This window comes from Canis lupus, chromosome 11, assembly GCF_003254725.2.
Source record: "Canis lupus dingo isolate Sandy chromosome 11, ASM325472v2, whole genome shotgun sequence".
NCBI classification, from domain to species: Eukaryota; Metazoa; Chordata; class Mammalia; order Carnivora; family Canidae; genus Canis; species Canis lupus.
Genome location: NC_064253.1, coordinates 16,196,998 through 16,216,264, shown reverse-complemented (window position 1 = coordinate 16,216,264; position 19,267 = coordinate 16,196,998). Strand labels below are relative to the sequence as shown.

The 19,267-nt window shown below is 38.8% G+C and overlaps 1 protein-coding gene and 1 long non-coding RNA gene across 12 annotated transcripts in view; one reads left to right on the top strand and one right to left on the bottom strand.

Annotated features, from left to right (window-relative positions):
• The window catches only part of CCDC192 (coiled-coil domain containing 192), a 212,417-nt gene that overhangs the window by 74,732 nt on the left and 118,418 nt on the right, over nucleotides 1-19,267 (bottom strand). The window lies entirely within an intron of this gene.
• The window catches only part of LOC125756040 (uncharacterized), a 45,470-nt gene continuing 30,105 nt past the window's right edge, over nucleotides 3,903-19,267 (top strand). The window contains exon 1 of the long non-coding RNA XR_007413944.1: nucleotides 3,903-3,961. This is a non-coding gene — a long non-coding RNA (uncharacterized LOC125756040). The remainder of the gene's footprint in view (nucleotides 3,962-19,267) is intronic.

The following is a 19,267-nucleotide window of genomic DNA, read 5'->3' as shown; positions in this document are numbered from 1 at the left end:
ACCTTGGAGGGTTTTCTGGTGCAGTAAAGAGAACCTAATAAGTTAACCTTCTCGGTAAATATATCTCTCCTTCAGAAATCCCACTATGCCCTGAAAGCAGAGCAATTATAGGGGATGCAAGCTCAGTGAGTACAAGAGCTGACCTTCAGACAACCTCAAAAATGATAAGGAACTCTAAATGGAAGAAAGGAAAATAATCATAAGAGGAGAAATGATTCTGATGTAGCATGAAAAAGCCTTGTACAGTATATAAGAGAAATTGGAGAGAGCAGTTTGTCCACCTAGGAAGTTTTCTGCAATATGTATCCTCTCCAATGGAATACAATATTTAAAAAACTGTTGCTTTCTGGGGCACCTCAGTGGCTCAGTTGGTTGAGCATCTGCCTTCAGCTTATCATGATCTTTGGGTCCTGAGTTGCACATCAGGTTCTCTGCTTAGCAGGGAATCTGCTTCTCCCTCTCCTTCTCCCTCGGCCCCTCCCCGCCCCCTGGCTTGTGTTTTCTCTCTCTCTCACTTTCTTAAACAAACAAACAAACAAACAAACAAACTTTTTTAAAAAACTACTGCTTTCTTAATGCAGACTTGAAACAATTTTACAGCAGAAACTTTTTTTTGAAGATTTACTTATGGGGGGGAGGCAGAGAGAGAGGGAAAGAAGCAGACTCCCCACTGGGTATGGAGCCCCACATGGGGCTCAATCTCACGACCCTAAGATTATGATCTGAGTCAAAATTAAGAGTCGGATACTTAACTGGCTGAGCCACCCAGATACCCCATATAACAGAAACTTCTAAGTGTAAGCGAAATGAATCTGATTTCATGTAAAAAACCCCTCTATTTATAATGTTAAAACTAAAAAAATGAATACATCGCTAGTGTTTTTTACATTGTTGAGTGGCATGACATTAATTAATGTCATTACTGCCATCATTATCTTAGAATCTTTACTCTTTAGAACTTCTGAGACAGCAGTTCTTAATAATTATTGAGCATAAATCTTTATAGTAATATTGGTTAGTTGAATATTATATAGCTGGAGTTAAATGAGTAATTTGTTTATTATCTAATTTTTCAATTGCTTTAATCTGGAAACAAAAGTAGTTTCTTAATGGCTAAAAATCTCAAGTCAAGCTTCCCCCTAAGAAAATTTAAAGTGTGCAATCAGGTTCATTGCAAGCAATGTTTGACAGTTAATTTGATTAGGGACATATAAATGCATGTGGAAAAATTACCAGAAATTAAGCCTTGAACTTGGCTCCTATCTCAAGATGTGATTTGCTTTTTGACTCTTTTACCAAAAAAAAAAAAAAAAAAAAGATTCACTTGAATATTAGACTAATTGGGCAATATAAAATCAAGGCAATGGAATAAGTTGAAGCAGATGGTAGGAAGTCACAACCATCTAGTACGAGTGAGCCACAAAACCAGAACCAATGATATATAGTCTGCTAGTCTGCCTACAATGAAACCAAATACTTTTATTTTTTTAAGATTTTATTTATTTATTTATTTATTTGAGAGAGAGATAGTGAGAGCATGAGCAGGTGGTAGGGAGAGGTGGCAGAGGGAGAAGCAGACCAAGCAGGGACCCAGACGTGGGGCTTAATCCCAGGATCCTGGGATCATGACCCGAGCCAAAGGCAGATGACCAATCAACTGAGCCACTCAGGCACCCCCAAATACTTTTATTTAGAGCATCAGATAATGCTTAACAGTTCTTTTATTATTGCTACTCTAAAAATTCTCTTTTCTGACTTTCTTCTTTTCAGCCAATCACTGTATTGTTAGTCCTATTGTAAAAAAAGACTCAGATGGTATAGCAAGAATCACTAAACCTGTGTCCTGGACTTTAATTAGAAAAACCAAGTTCCTCAAGATACTAGAGATACAAAGCAAAACACAGTTGATAATGAAATAAATTACATATAGTCCTGATGACACCTATAAATATAACCCAGTGATTAAAACTGAACTACCTTGAAGTTCATATGCCCATGAACCAAGGTCACTTTGGTGGTCTGATTGCAAAGACATTTTGTCTTCACTTCTGTTCACATTCATGCTATCTTATGAATGTGTACTGAGGATGCATGTGTAGTAGACGGCATTTTATCTAATGATGGTGACATCGTAGTCTGTGTCTATTTGATGACAAGAAAACCATATTTCCAATACTGCAACAAAATCAAAATCACTCTTCCTTTCTTAGCTAAAACCTTATAATCTGACAATGTTTGCCTAGTCTTTCCCTTGGGGTCTTCCTGCAGTTCCTGTCCTTCACCACTGCGGCAACCTATACCATTAACCCTTAACAATGACGGAAGAAATAGCAGTGGTTTGACACATCTGAAAACTTCCATACCAAAAGGTGTCAGTCATTCTCTGGGCAGGGAACTTTGCAACATTTGCAACCTAAATCCGGTTTCATTACTCATACACAAAATTGCACCTGTGACTTTAGTTAAACATTTTTGTCTTGTCCTTCTCCACTATTTACAGAAGCTGTCTTATCCATGTCACAAAACCATATTTCATAGGCAGAGAGACAAGGATACTTGGATTTATATTTTCAATATTCCTTAGAAAAAGAGATTAATTTCAGAATTTGATCTTCTGTGTAAATGGAGTTATATGCATGCAAGATGGGGTGTAAAGGCATAACCTGATGAAAGAAATATCCAATGCTTGTGTATAGCATGCAGAGAGTCAGAGAGGGAGGGAAAGGCTATGTAGGTATTAACTAGTTTCAGATTGCATATTTTAATCAGTCTAGACAAACGTCCTTGCTGTAAAACGAGTCATCAAATATAGATGACTTGGTTTTATTGGGCTCAGGAGTCTGTCTCTCTTTCACTCTTTCGAAAGATATTTTCTCTAATTCCATTAAGAAAGCTACCAGTGAAAAGACAGCACATGAAGCTGAAATCTCAAACAGAAATCTAATTATATTTCAGAGTCCTATCTGGTGGACCTCCAAGCCTGTTCCTGTTAACACACCCTTGTCTCAGATATGCAATGATAATGGGTAGGGAGGGAAATACGTGGACTGGGCTTAAAGCCACTTGCCTCATTTCTTACTAGTGACTAGTGGTGTCACAACTTCCCAGGGTCTGAGATTGCAAGATTTAGGGATAATCAGATGAGTTGTTCATCAGGAACAGGTTGAAGATGTCCTAAGTTAGACAAATGGTGAGTTGTCTAGTCTGGTCCTGACCCAGAAAAACTTCAGGAGCCATATTTGATCAATTCTGCTTTAGACTGGAACTTTCAAGTCATTGTTAGTAGTAACAATGGGAACAACACTGGTCTGACAGGAAAACACTCAGATCTGGAAATGTCAGGACCCCAGAGATACATACTTGTGACACTCTGGACTGAATCTAATCCTCCCCAGATAAGACTGAGGCTGACTCAGAGCCAGTCAAGCTTCTATAAAACTATCTCGGGAGATACACAAGAAATAAATACTTTCTGACTATCTGAAAAATGAATAGTAAATATGGTCCTTAATTTTGTTTATATATTATGTGTTAAAGTCAAAATTAACTTCTACTTGGGTTTAATTTCAATTCTGTAGTGCCTTATCTAAGCTGACGATATCAAATACTAAAAAAACAAAACACAAAAAAAATATCAAATACTGAGTCTTGGCTTTTCAACTGAAGACATTTTTTTTTCTTTTTAATTATGGCAAAAAACACATAGCGAAATTTACCATTATAACCGTTTATAAGTTTACTGTTCAAAAAAAACAAAAAAAAAAAAAAAAAAAAAAAGTTTACTGTTCAATAGTGGTGTGTGTGTGCATTGTTGTGCAACCAACCTCCAGAACTTTTTTATCTTGAAAAACTGAGTCTCTATACCTAGTAAATAACAACCCGCCATTTTCCCTCCTTTCAGAACCTGGCAATCACCATTCTACTCTCTGTTTCTGGAAGTTTGACTACTCTCATACCTCATGTAAGTGGAATTATATAGTATTTGTCTCTTGGTGATTGGCTTATTTCACTTAGTCTAATGTCCTCAAAGTTCATCCATATTGTAGCATGTGACAGGATTTCCTTCCTTTTTCAGGCTGAGTAATATTCCATTATATGCATATATTGAATTTTGCTTGTCCATTCATCCATGGTTAGACACATGAGCTACTTTTACTTCTTGGGTCTTGTGTGTAAGACGTTTCTTGAAATCATGATCATAGCAATATAATCATTCAATACTTGCTTTTCTTACATGAACTGAAACTTTTTATCTTTTAATTAAGAATTGCATTTTCCTTTTCTAAAAAAGTTTACTTTTTGTTTTCATTGTCAACCAAGTACATTGGTTCTAAATTAGGAAGACTTTTAGGAGTCGTATCAGATCATACTAGATGATTTTGGTAAGAATTTCTATCACAGATTTCTTTTTTTTTAAGGTTAAATGTTTTATTTTCTTATGCCTCTTTTTTAACATTTTATTTTTCAAAATTTAAATTCAAGTAATTAATATATAATGTATTATTGATTTCAGAGGTAGACATCAGTGATTCATCAGCCTTATACAATACCCAGTGCTAATTACATCATATGCCCTCCTTAATGTCTGTCACCCAGTTACCCCATCTCTCTACCCCTTTCCCTTCCAGTGACCCTCAGTTTGTTTCCTAGAATTAAGAGTCTTTTATTTTTTGTCTCTCTCTGACTTTTTCTTGTTTTATTGCTTTCTCTCTTCCCCTATCTATCATGGATTTCTAAGTTAGAAATCTAATCCTTTTCAATCTTAAAAATCATTTCTTTTATGCCTGACATAGGGCCTTCCCCCGCCACCCCTTTTTTTAATAAAGAAAAGGTCTATACTACCATCAATATAACTTAAAATTCTTTTATTAGGAAATGCAAAATTCCACTGCAGGCAAACTCCTGGAGTCATTAAGCAGATACAACTCAAGAATCCAATAGCCTAAGAAGTGGGTAAAATTTGATAGATATACAGTATTTGTTAGCAAAGAAACACATTGGAGAAGATTATTATCAAACAAGCTAATTCAATGATGAGCCTTTCTTTCTCTTTCATTGACTTCTCAGAAAGGGGCTGTTAAGGGTTCCCATCCTGTTCTGCGCTTTGACATCTGCATATCAGATCCATCTGAGGAGCTCTTGAATCAGTATATCAGCTCAAGCTTCTCTCCTGGCCTACTCAATCAGAATTTGAGAGAGTTTGGATGTGGAATGGATAATACAGTTTTTAAGCTTTTTGAAGATGGTTCTGATGTGCATATCTATAGAGGTCAATTAGAGAGGTATCTATAGAAAAAGCCGGATGCTGTCCACAAAGGCAGTATAACTGTCCCAAGGACATGTGTATGCTTGTAGACATGAGGGCACTAAGGGAGGTGTGAGTGTGAGTTGGGAAATAGGGATAGCAGCATCTCCAGAAGGTTGCATATGGGGAAGGTTTTGGTAGAGGCTTGGTCCATGTAATATGTCTGCCATTTTTTGATAGATGGCCAATTTCAGAAGAAAGGAATTAATTGAAACAAAGGAATCTCATGTCTGGAAATAATACTATGGGTTGGAAGTGCAGTGAAAGAATGTGTGGGGTACATCACCTTCCTTCCTTAGGGTAAATATTAAGAGAGAGTAATCACAGTACAAAACTGCAACCAAGCCATTCAAAGCTCCAGCACTTCTTCCTTTTTTGGCTTGGAGAAAAAAACGAAAAACAAAACTTTGGTTCTTATTTCATACTCATAATTCCTTTGGAACTCTTTCTCAGGTCACAAAAGCTAAGGAAAGCTCCCATTCCTGCTTTCACACTCATTGCATTGTTCAAAATTATTTCAATGACATTCATAAGCTTCAAAGACATCTAGCAGGAAAGTTTTAAGTCCTGTTCCCAATTCTGTCAACAACACAGTAATCTGAGGCCAGTGCCTGATGTTCACTTTCTCTAATGACAAATGGAATTTTTAAAACCACCTCAGGGTTTACATATGGATGAATTAACTCATCCTAATTAAATGCTTTAAGCCTCAAGTGTTCAAAATGAGATGGAGAACAAAGACAATGAAAAGGATATTTCAAGAAAATCTGTTTTTAGCTTTAAAATTCATATTTTATTTTTCTTGTATAAAAGTAACTCAAGATGTTTTTTTTTTTTTTTTTTTTTTTTTTTTTTTTTTTTTTTTAATTTTTATTTATTTATGATAGTCACACAGAGAGAGAGAGAGAGAGGCAGAGACACAGGCAGAGGGAGAAGCAGGCTCCATGCACCGGGAGCCCGACGTGGGATTTGATCCCGGGTCTCCAGGATCGCGCCCTGGGCCAAAGGCAGGCGCCAAACCGCTGCGCCACCCAGGGATCCCAACTCAAGATGTTTTTAAAAAGCAATCATGCTTGTTGAATGCTTTAAATCCCCTAATAATTCCTGTGTGCACTTAACACACACATGCACGCACGTGCGTGCACACACAGAGCTAAAAAGAAAAAGAAATGCCGTTTTTGTGGCATAATATGTCTCAAAGATCTTTGAGGGTTTAGTCTAATTTTGTGCTTTATGGAGGGAAAAATCTTATAGGACCTCAAAATACTTCAACATAATCCAATATATGAAAAAGAGGAATCTAAGTAGTCTAGAAAGGTTTAATGTGGAATATAGTTACTAACCAGTCTTTGCTCGTTTGTATGGTTTCAGTTTATTATTTTTTTCCTCTCCCAAACTGGAATCACACTGTGTATATTTTTAAGGAGAGAAAATATTGTATCTATTTGTTTCTTTATTAGTTTTCTCAATCTCTTTATTTTTCATTGGGACTATTACTACTATTTTCTATGATAGAACAAATGGGGAAAAAACTGTAAATTTGATAAGGAATTATACTAGGAGTGGTATTTCTGTCAACTTGGCAGAGCCAAGAGAGCATATCAACAACGGTTGAACATTTCTACTGGACTGATCCCAATTTTCCAAGCACATAATCTACTAAATCTTTTTAGATGAAGACTTTTTCTGGAGGATATGTTTTTCTGACCAGGTTAAATGTTCCAAAGCAGAAAAAAACTTTAAGAGAGGATCCAGCTCATTGGAAAGAGCTGTTTTTCTGGGATTCTCAATAATTCTACAAACATTGTATTTTGTGCCAGCATAATAATACAGGCAGATTTTGGGAATACAAAGATCAAACATAATCCCTTCTCTTTGGAAGCTCTTCTCTTTTGAGAGAAACAGATATATTAAATTCCAGTATAATTTTTTGTGGTGGAGCATGTATAGGGTCCTCTGGATGCACAGAGGAGAGATCTTTCGCCCTTCCTGGAGGGTCAAAGACATTATCGTACAGTTGCCTAGAGGAGATATTACATGATCTGAGTCTTGAAACATGCATAGGATGGGTTCGGAAGAAAGAAGGACAAGGACAAGGTCATTCCAATATGCACAAGACTAGGGTTCATAAACATTGTCTATATAGGAAACCTCATGAAGTCAAGTTAAAGATAACTGAGATAAAAAGCAGAAGAGATGCAGGATAATGGGTGATTTTCTATATTCTAGGAAGTTTGAGCTTTATCTTGTAGGAAAGAGAAGTATTCTAGGTTTGGGCAAATACATGCTGTAGACAGATCACCATGATGATCTATTTACAATTTTTTTAAAAGATTTTATTTATTCATGAAAGACACACACAGAGAGAGGCAGAGACACAGGCAGAGGGAGAAGCAGCCTCCTCTCAGGGAACCTGATAGGGGACTCGATCCCTGCATCCTGGGATCATGCCCTGAGCCAAAGGCAGACGCTCAACCACTGAGCCACCCAGGCATCCTGAATGGGTACAATTTTAAGAGAGAAAGTCTAGATGCTGGAATTTCAGTAATGAAATCATTTCAATGGCAATTGATTTAGGGAGTGAAAAGACAAGAATATTTAGGCAGTAATTTGAATTTGAGTAATTGGCTATGTGTTTGTGGGATGATGAGGGTGAGAGAGTGGTAAAAAGGAAAGTATTGAATTCCATAATGCAGTAATTTTCAAACTTCGTGTCTAATTTCCAAACTTTAGTGTCTATAAGATTTACCTAGTGAGTTTATTAAAAATGTGAGTCCAGACTGGTGATCAAGATGACAGATTGGATTGATTTGGGGAGACACCCTTCCCACACAAGCCGTATGGTAATATAGAAAAATACATTACAGATCTAAAAAATACATACAAAGCCTGAAAGGAGAAATGTGAACTATCTGGGTATTCAAAATGCAATGGAAATTCAAAGCAAGAACTTCTGAATAAGAGTGGAAGTGAAGCAGCCTACAGGAGTATTGTGAGCAGGCCTAAATCTTAGGGGTGGCAATTATAATGGTCATTTAGGAATGAGAGTCAACTTTTGTAGGCCTTGTGCCTAAAAGGGGCTGGGTTAGGATACTGCTCTTCTCCTGCATGTAAACCTAAGCTAGGAAGAGTCTTTTCATTTGGCAAAAATGCTGAAAATACATCCCTCACTGGAGCAATTTGAATCTCAAATCCGCGTTGTGTATGGTATATAGTTCTGATTCATATTTACCTTATCATACAGAAATAGAACCATAAAATGATAAAAATTGGTTCAAAATTAATGAAACACGAAGAGAGGCAAACTTGGGACTGAGTATTAGGAGCTTTCATGGAAACAATCCTACCAAAGGTAAGCTCACAAACTAAAATTACAAAGCACAAAAGATAACTCGTTGCAGTGAGAGAAAGTGTCAGCATACACAAAAAATAGAACCATACCGAGAAACTCTTTTTTTGTTTAAGATTTATTTATTTACGTGAGAGAGAAGGTGAGTGGGGAGAGAGGCAGAGGGAGAGGGAGGGAGCCTGCTTCTCCTTCCCCCTCTTTCCTTCCCCACCACTTGTGCTCACTTTCTCTCTCTCTCTCTCTCTCTCTCTCTCTCTCACACACACACACACACACATTCTCTCTCTCTCCCAAATAAATCTTTTAAAAAATAATTGAAAAGTATATATATTAAGCCATAGAATAGATAAAGCAGATAAAAGATCTGACAATTGTGGACACACTAGGTGAAATCATGAGAATCTATAGAAGTGAAGAAATAGAAAGTAAGGAAGAATATTTAAGATATACAGAGTAGGGAGAGGATCTCTAATTTAAGTGTAAGATGCTTTTCAGAAGGAAGGAAAAGAAGATGAAGTGACTTTTATATTTGAGGTAATTTTTGAGGTAAATATGTGAGGTATTTGAGGTAAAATGTGGAGATATTTGAGATAAAAATGTGGAGAAATTTCCAGAAATGAAGGAAGACATAGTTACCCAGACTTACAAATTACATTGAGTTCTGGCAGAAAAAGTTTAAAACGGGCACCTTGGGTCCTCCACCTAAAGATTCTAATTTACCAAATATTTATTTAACTTTCAATATTTCATGGCACATCTAGAACCCATTCTTGGAACACACAGTACTCTGACACTCCACTTGGTAAGCTGTGAGATAGGGCAATAGCTCAGTCATGTGGGTTCAAGGCAAATGGTTTTATTTATCTTAGAGCTATGTGGTCATATTCAAACATTGACAGGAAGGATCTACTTGAGAGGAGTAGTTTCGATATACCAGAAAGCAATGAATAGTTGATATTCTAAGATTCCTGAGATGGTGGGACAAGACTGGTTCCCACACCAGCTGAGTGCTGGCCCTACCTATGTCGTGGTAGGAAGGTAGAGTCCTGTCTGATAGCATTTCTAGGATAACTTTTAGCTCTCTGTGATGGATGTAGCAGCATCAAAACTCTCCTTATCCTAATCTCTGTACAACGATTTTATTTGTAAACCATTGAGACCAATTTAAGAGAATTGAATTTACTGCTGAGAAACTTGGGAGAATCAGACTGCAAAACAGGCTGGACACAAGGGTGACTTTACAGCAGCCAGTGCAACAGCAGAACCACCAGCAGAACTAGGCTAGCATTGCATGCAGCCCTACTTGAAAGCCTTCATTGTGGTGCTGGGTAATGGATGCTTTCTACAGCTCCTGCTATTCCTGCCTCTGCCGCCTTGGAAACTGGAATTTACTGTTACTTAGAGGAATTCCCCCTGCCCTTTTCTGTTCAGGGAATGTGCAAGTGATTGGTGATATTCCTTCGCCCTAGCCACAGGGGTTCCTAGAAAGTTATCCGGCCTGCTGCACCAGGTGGGCCCTGTTTCTCTTGAAGATCTTTATAATGGAAAACTCCCCCATTATAAGTAAGGGGATCAGAATTCTGAGAGTTCAAAATGTCCGCCAAGATTGCTGCTACATCCCATGGAGAACCTTCGTGGGAAGTAGTGAAAGACACTCATCGAGATTAATGCATCTTTGTGCATTAGCTTCTGGAGTACCTTTGAAAGAGATTTTTTTCAAGTAGCCTTTCCTCCAGAGGCATCCTTTCCTGAATCAAGGTGCTAAGCCGAATAAAACTGGAGGTTAGCACCACTTGCCCTCAGCTGGGCGTCCTTTTTCACAGTATAGCCTACCCAACTGTATGTGATGTTCTTCATGGCTCCACACATGCCAAAGACCAAGAGCTAAATGTGATCAAGAAACCACATGCATGGAAGTGGCAAGTTTGGGTGGTAGTGCTCATCCCAAACTGTGTAATTAATAAGGTCTTTATTTTACAACCATCCTGAAAGCCACACACTATTACTCACAGTCATTTGGCAGATGTTATCAGAAAAGGCAGACGGACTTCCTTTTTTTTCTTTTGTTATTGCTGTCCTGATCTGACCTGGCCAGGTATGTTAAGTTCAAGTCTTGTTTTCACTCAAGATTTGAAGACTCTTATTTGAATTTTCTGAGTCTGTGTTGAGTCTGAGTCTGTATCTGCCTGTTTTCTTCAAAAGGAATTTCTGTAGCTCAGGAAAACCTGAGCTGTCCATCGATTCAGTCCGGGGAAACAGGACTGGCTTTAGGAAAATGTGTACTGAGAAGCTGAAGATTTGTCGCCCCTCCCTTCGCTTTCTCTCTCTCCTCACCTCTCATGGGTCTTACGTATCTCTAATCCAAGCTGAGTATAAATTAATTGTATACCGGGTGCTGGCTAGACCTTTTGTGACTGCGCTAGATCAGAATGGGCCCCTAGCAATGAGGCAGAAACAGACAGTATCCAGCCCCTGTGGGTTGTGGGCTGTGACTGGGCTGGGAGTGCAAGGAGATAAAACTATAGCTGGAAATTCCGGCTATAGCACTAGGGTGCAAGAGAGTAATCTTTACTCACTAATTTCAACTTGAGTCAATGCAAGATGTAGAGAAGGATTTCTCATGTTTATTCAGAAGCCTTTATCTTAGAGTAGGTGATAAATTGCTCCTATTGTATATTCTATATTCCATGTGAAATTTACATACCTAGAGTTTAAATAATGGATAGTGCCTTTCCTCCCAGGATGAACTAAGTGTCTGAAACAATAATGAGAGTTGACATATATTCAGTGTTTTCTCTGTCAGGTACATATAATAACTTGTGAGAATCTCAGAATTTTCTGTGGTAGAGACTCTTATATTAATTAGCATCCTTATTTTGCAATTGAGGAACCCAAGGCATAGAAGATTGGCTAAAGTGAGCAGCAGAAGTTAGGTAAGAGGTCACTCCTACTAAGTGGCAGAGATGGGTTTTGAACCCCAAAGGGCTAGCTCCAGGTCTGGACTCTTCACTGCCATGCCAGATTAGCTCCAGGAAAGAAACCCCCTGAGGCCTCCCAGGAAGAAAGTATGAAGGCCAGCAAAGGTGAGTTCAGGTACTGTGCATTAGGCTGTGGACTCCCTTTAAAAGACTTTTTTTTCAAGTAGCCTTTCCTCTAGAAGCATCCTTTCCTGAGTCAAGGACTAGCTGAAGGATATGCAATAAATGTGGACAAAGAAAAAGAAAGTCCAGAAATGGAAATACCTTCTGGAAACTAGGGTATTCAGAGCTCACAGTCAGGTTGAGTAATGACTGAACTCCTCTGCAGCCTACCTGTTGTGAAGTTGTGTGATGAGCTTCCAAAGACAAGGATTGGAAATGTGCATCTGTGTTGAGGGTTTACTACAGAACAGTTCTAGGGGACATAGAAATGCTTCCTCGACTATCATCACAAGAAAGAACCAAGTCCCTGCTCGGGAGCAGCCAAGAAGAGAAAACAGCAGTCTCTCAACAGTTTGGCCATCAGATACAGAAAAGAAGAAAATCAACTCAAAATAAAAAAGAATAAAAGCAATTTGTTTTATTTACAGTGGGATTATTAAATGAAAACCAAATTAAAGTGGATATATGTTTTCCTAAGTGAAAACCCTTGCTTCTATTCAAGTCCAGTCAAAAATTAAACACAACTGGGACACCTGGGTGGCTCAGCGGTGAGCATCTGCCTTTGGCTTAGGGCATGATCCCAAGGTCCAGGGATGGAGTCTTGCATCAGACTCCCTGCAAGGAGCCCGCTTTTCCCTCTGCCTATGTCTCTGCCTTTCTCTGTGTCTCTCATGAGTAAATAAATAAAATCTTTAAAAAAATAAAAAAATAAAATAAAACACAACCCAAAAGGTCAGACCTCCCTCCATCACTTCTTGTTCCTTCCTGTGATTTAATTCTCTGGTAGTGATGGTAGAGATGGCAAACTTGGGTCCTAATGTACCTCAGTGGTGGCTCCAGATTTTTTAGACAGTAATCCAGATGATGCATTTGGCCACAACACTGGTCTAGGCCTGTTTGCATAGAAAGCACACTCTTTAAAGTTTTAAGTTAGCTCATGGTTTTATCTTGGGGTGCTTGGGAGACAAGGGAACTACTCCCCAAGCTACCCTTTGCTGCTACTACTGATTAGCATACCATGGAAAGAACATCTTTAGTTTCCCAACCGTTTCCTACAAATCTTCACAAATATGGCCAGCACCTATGTAATAGTGCAGGTTGCCTGAAGACAATCCTGTTTCATGTCTCCTGACCACTGCAAATTCTCTGGCTGTTGATAACTTATTCACTAGAACCCTTCATGGGCCCTTTTCCTTTTGTTTTTTCTTTTTTGGAAACACAACTGCATTATCCAGAAGTAACAAATTCATGGCACACAACCATAGTGAACAAGATTTATTTACTGAATCACCTACCAATTCACATTAAGACTCCAGTCATATCTGAATCTTAATTTCTTTTTTTTTTTAAGATTTATTTATTTATTTGAGATAGAGTATGTGTGTGTGTGTGTGTCTGAGGGAGGAGGGACAGAGGAAGAAGGAGAGAGAGATCCCCAAGCAGACTTCACGCTGAGAACAGATCCTGACTCAGGCTCTATCCCAGGACCCAGAGACCATGAACTGAGCTGAAATCAAGAGCTGGCAGCTCAACAGACTGAGCCGCCCAGGTGCCTCTGAATCTCAGTTTCTATGACAAAAATATGGAAGCAGTTGACATGTTAGAGACATAACAGATTCAAGCAAGGAATAATTTCATAAACACAGTTGGTATTTGCGTTAAAACATATTAAGGATGTTAATTTTTCTTTCACAAAGGATATACCAACTCACATTCTCACAGGCTATTTAAGAGTGCCCATTTCCTAGCTTATCTTGTTTTTTTTTTTAATATTTATTTTTCATTTAAGTAACCTCTACACCCATTGTGGGGCTCAAACTCGACCCTGAGATCAGGAGTCACATGCACTTCCAACTGATGTAACCAGGCACTTCTATCCTGTTTTATAAAGCAAACTTTTATATTTTGCCAAATGGAAATGTAAGAAAGAGTTATTTTGTCTTACTTAAATCTAAAAAAGTCAAATATCCTATTTATATCTTATGGCCATTATTATACTGGGTTTAAATATTAATTTAAATTTGCCATTTTCTCTTAATCTTATATCACTAACACTGTTACATATCTTTTAAAATAGGGGTTTTATTTTTTTTGAGAAATACTACCAGCAGCAAAAATGTATCTAATTAGTCACTGTATGGATTTCAAGCAATGAAGTTTATTAGAAGATGAATTAATAATGGTGGGAAAATATCAAGTGATTATAATTTTATCCTATGGATTAATAGTCAAAGTATTCCAAGCAGAGGAAGCAGTACAAGAAAAGGCATAAATTTCTGAAAATATGGGTTAGTCCTGAACAGCAAAAGTACAAAATGGAAAGAGACAAAACCCAAAGTGTAGCAAAGGATTAGAGTTCGTAAACTTTTAAAGGCCATGTTAAATAAATTTATTCTGTAGAAAATAATGGATCATATTTTTAGCCAGTGAGTGGATATTTGGAAATAACCCTGGGCCAGGGGGGGAAATTTGGGTCAGTGAACCTAAATATAGGACCAGTGTAATAATCAAGTTGAGGAATGATGAAGGTCTACACAGAATAGGACTGTGGGAATATTTAAAGGGGAAAGTATTGATCAACCTTTTTTCAAGATAGCAGTGAAAGACATGAAAACCAGCTAGTTCTAGAAATGAGGGATGGTGGTGGGGGGTATTCACTGGTCTTTCCCTGTTTTTTTGCTTTGTTGACTAGGTGGATGGAAACACATTTAATTGAAGTAACACAGAGAAAGATCAGATTCTTTTGTGGGGGGGGGAGGTGTTGGGGGGGTGCAAAGTGAGTCTCAATTTGACTTTAAGATCCCTATAGGAGGTCAAGAGGAAGAGTCAGCCTTGTTTCATGTATTCATTCATTCAACAAATAATGAATGCATACTCATCCAAGTCCTGTTCTAGTTTGGGGGATGCTTTTGTAAAAAAGACAAAGTCCTGGCCTTTATACAGTTTATATCCCAGTGAAAGTAGCTAGAGTGCTAATTTCAGATGCACAGGGAATATATTGTACCATGTACTTTGAGGTACCTGAAAACTTTTTTTATAAGTAATATGCATAGCACATATATGTTCCTCTTAGTATAATTTTTTAAAGATTTATTTATTTATTTGAAACATAGAGAGAGAAAGCACCAGTGGAGGAAGCAGAGGGAGAAGGAAAGAGAATCTCAAGCGGACTCCACTCTGAGCATGGAGCCTGACATAGGCCTGGATCTCATGACCTTGAGATCATGACCTGAGCTGAAATCAAGAGTCTGATGTTTATCCAACTGAGCCACCCAGGTGCCCCTGAAGCCACAGTTTTACTCAGCAATGAAATCTTCATTCATTACAAAGTTCACAATAGGAAACTGAGAAATACATTATAATGATTTGTTTGATGACAGTCTTCAGAAAATCAGAAGTTAAACTAACCTCCCTAAGCCTGTTTCCTTATTTGTTAAGTAAAGAAGTTGCACAGATTATCTGAATTGCTACCTCCTAAGTTCAGATGAATCCATCCAGTGTGGCTTCCTTGTCCTGTCTTAGCTATCTTATCAATATCATCCACAACCTTCATCTGTCATCCTTCTGTGCATGCCACCTCTGCCCCCACCATGCTTCCCTGGGTCCTTTTCTCTCTGGGACCAACATCAGGGCTGCTGAGTTCTGTGGGAGAAGAACCTCACAACCTTGCATTTTAATGACACTCCATAGTCTTGGTTTCTATTATCAGTGAGCTCCCCAAATAGCCCAGGAATTCTTGGAACCCTCTCCTGCAGCTTGCTCTCATTTCCAACAGTAGCCAGGTCAAGCCCTGATTACTATTCACACATTTCATAAACAAATTGACCTACTCTCACTCTCCACAGATGACTTTGCTCATCTGTTATACAGAGAAAACACTCACTCAGGGGAGCAATTCCGACGTGAGCTCCCTCAAATTCAGGCCTCAAAGTCCATGATTCCTTGCTTTGGCATCCATCCTGCCCTCCTCACCATGCAGTCACAGTGGAAGAGGTGTCCTCCAACTGCATGTTGCTCATCCCTCCCGTTGCCCTTATATGCCCTGGGTCCCATCTCCTCCTACCTTCACAGGGACTCTTCCTTCTCTCATGTGCCTTCTCCCACATCTTCAGACTATCCCTCTCTAGGTCATTCTTTTTTTTTTTTTTTTTAAGATTTTATTTATTTGTTCATGAGAAACACACACAGAGAGAGAGCGGCAGAGACACTGGCAGAGGGAGAAGCAGGCTCCATGCAGGGAGCCTGACGTGGGACTCGACCCCCCGGGCTCCAGGATCAGTCCCTGGGCCAAAAGGGGGCGCTAAACCACTGAGCCACCCGGGCTGCCCTCTCTAGGTCATTCTTAACAGCTATAAATATGTATAATATTTTCCTTTCTTAAAAACAAATTAACAAATGAGCCACCTTATTCCTCCCACATCTTCCTCCAGCTGTCACCTTCTATTTTCTGCCACAACCAAATTTCTTGAAAGGCCCACGCTTACTATTTCCACTTGTCATCTCCCACTCATTCCTCAACCCTCTCGAGAATGGCTCCAGTCTTCATGACTGATCCACAGGTGTTGAATAAATGAAAATATGTTTGGCTGATTGAGTGAAATGAAATACCCCAGATTACTTTCAGATTTAAAAAAATGTATGAGATTCTAAATTAGTAAGGAAAGTATTTAAGAACATCTTTCTTCCTTGGAGATAATTTACATTGGGTAAGTCATCTTAAATACACAATTACATTCTTTAGATCCAAAGCATTTCTTTTCTCTGACCTGATCATTTAATGAAATCTAAAGGAAAAAAAAAAAGACTATCCTTTGATAGACCAGGTTTTGACTGAAAAGGGACTCCATTTCACAGACCCAATATTTTGAAGTAAATATGGAGCTGGAGTTACCCTAGAGATGGTTGAAATGGCTTTCAACATGAAACTGTTACCTCTCCAGAAGAAGTCACTACCTGTCACAGATATGTCTGCAGGATACTCCTATTTGGGACTACAGTGTTTCCACTAATAGAACAAGGCTGAAATACGTAGGTAAATAGGAAGGGGTTGCTGGTCATATACACAATGACTTACGTCTCCTTCCTGCAGCTGGATCCCGAATGCAATCTTTCTTATGATCTGTGTGCGAATACCACGCATCCCTGAGGAATAACACACTTGATACACCAAGAAGTCTTAGACATATCATAGTTTCTTTGGATGATAGCAGCTATTCCTTAAAGTGAAAACTTCTTTTCTGCTTTGCTTGGATGTTGGCTTGCACTGGTTTTATTCCAAATGTGGTCTTTTCAAATCAGTCCAGTTCCCTCTTATTATGTCGGGGTTATTTACCTTCGACACATAACCCTTCTTCAGAACACAGAAAAGCAGTGGAATCTTGCTGTCTTCAAAGAACCACAAAGAGAAGGGTGGCACCCTTTGGTTTAAAAATAATAAACAAATAACAAAAGCCAGTGCCCTATGAAATGATGGCACAAGGCCCTATGTGACCACAAACATGACTTCCTCCTCCCTTCCCAGGGCTACTTGGGATTTTAGGGGCACCTGCTGACGGTATCCGCTGGCAGAATATTGCTGGCTCTGCATGGTACGAAACAACAAAGGAGCAAACACAGGCACTGTTGGCCTGGCAGCCCGGCAGTCTGCCACCATGAATGCACAAAGAGCAGCCACACCATCCACATCCTGCTGTGTCCCCAGAACATCGCACTTGTCTGCCACATAGCCTTTCCTTCCCAACCTTTGTCTCTGCAAGAAGGAAGTCCAGTCTAGTGCTGGGCATAAAAGATCCAGACTAGCACCTGAAGCATAGACACCCTTACGTGGTAGTGTGAACATTCCAAAACAAGACAAAAAGCCCCCTTACATTAAATCAAACCCTTGATTGGGCTGGGTCCAGGGCTCCAATATATTTAAGGCACAGGTTGCTTGTTTGTGACATTTTACTTGGTAGTCTGTCTCCTTTGTTCCTAAAAATGCCTTTTTTTTTTATCCATCAAAATCTTTAAATTGTCTCTAAATCCTACTACTCCATTAAGAAGTTTAATCTATTTTGAAAATAAGACTTTGAGGCATACAGCGATGACATGATTATACTAGTGACTTCAGATATAAAATTTTACTCTTAGAGATAGAACCATTGCTTGTTGCAGCATCTGTCCAAGTACATATTCAATTACTAACAGTCCACCAGAGTTCTCATAGGCCCTAGAATGCCACAGAACAGGGCAGGGAGGAAGATACAGAAATGGGGGCATGAAAGCAAAGAAATGTAAACTGGAGAACTCTTGAAAAGAGACTATGTTGTTTATTTCACATTCTTAAAAAATAGATCTAGGTCCAACACATAATTAAAATTCCTAAAGATAGCCAGTGTCTATACTGTCTGGCAACCCAAGAATGCATTCTTTCCTAGTGTATTGATGATAGAGGAGATTAAACGTCATGCTAGAAAATGATTATACATTTGCGAATGCTATTTTCCCTGCCTCTTACATCACACAAAGTGTTATCAAAGCTGGTGGCATGAGAAACAGAGAAAAAATAAGAAACTGCCCACATAAAAGCCTACAGCCTTGGGTAGGATCTGATAGTGTACATCCTGCTGTCGACCTAGTCTTAGAAGTGTACAGACTCGTGGCTAAAGCAACAGGTGTTACTTGGATAATTACTATTGTAAATCATAATAAAATTAATAATGGCTTATGATCACTAGGAAAAAGTAGAAACCACTCAAAGATGAAACAAACTTTCTTGGCAGATCTGCCATCCAAAAAATTGAAGTTCTGATGTAGAGAGTACACACTGTCACAGATGCCAGAAAACTCATATTCCTCAAGTATGGGAAGTATGTCCAGGAAAAGCTGCTCCGAACAGGCCTAGGATAGTGAGTGTTCTATATGACAGCCTGTGTTTCTATTTTCAATCCTCGTGACTGTTCCCTCATCTGGAGGATAAGGGGATTGGCGGGGTTGCATTGAAGATCTCACAGCTCTAAGTGCTTAGGTTCTAGGAAGATCCCTGAGATGACAATCTTACAGGGTGAAAAAAGCCAGTTGCCCACTCCTAGACCCGTTGGCTTGAAAATGTGTAGCCTTTGCTATATTTAAAATTTTGAATTGCTAATATTTAAAAACTAGAATATGTTATAGAAAACTATGGATGCACAGCTTTTCTTGAAAACAGGACAGGATACAGCATTTGGGAGTCCAGTACAAAAGGATAAAGCAGACACCGTTGTTTAAAAATTATTGAGAAATTCGCGACAGTGACAGCACAACATTTAAGCAGGTGTGGGCCCTTCGAGGGGTGGTCCTGGTGTGACTGCATGGATTGTATGCCCTTGGAGTTGGCATCAGTTGAGAATTCGACAACAGGCTCACATTTCTTAGACAGCAGTCAGTAGGAGCCCAGTGGTGGCTGCCCCTTTAAAATGGAGCCTAAATAAATAAATAAATAAATAAATAAATAAA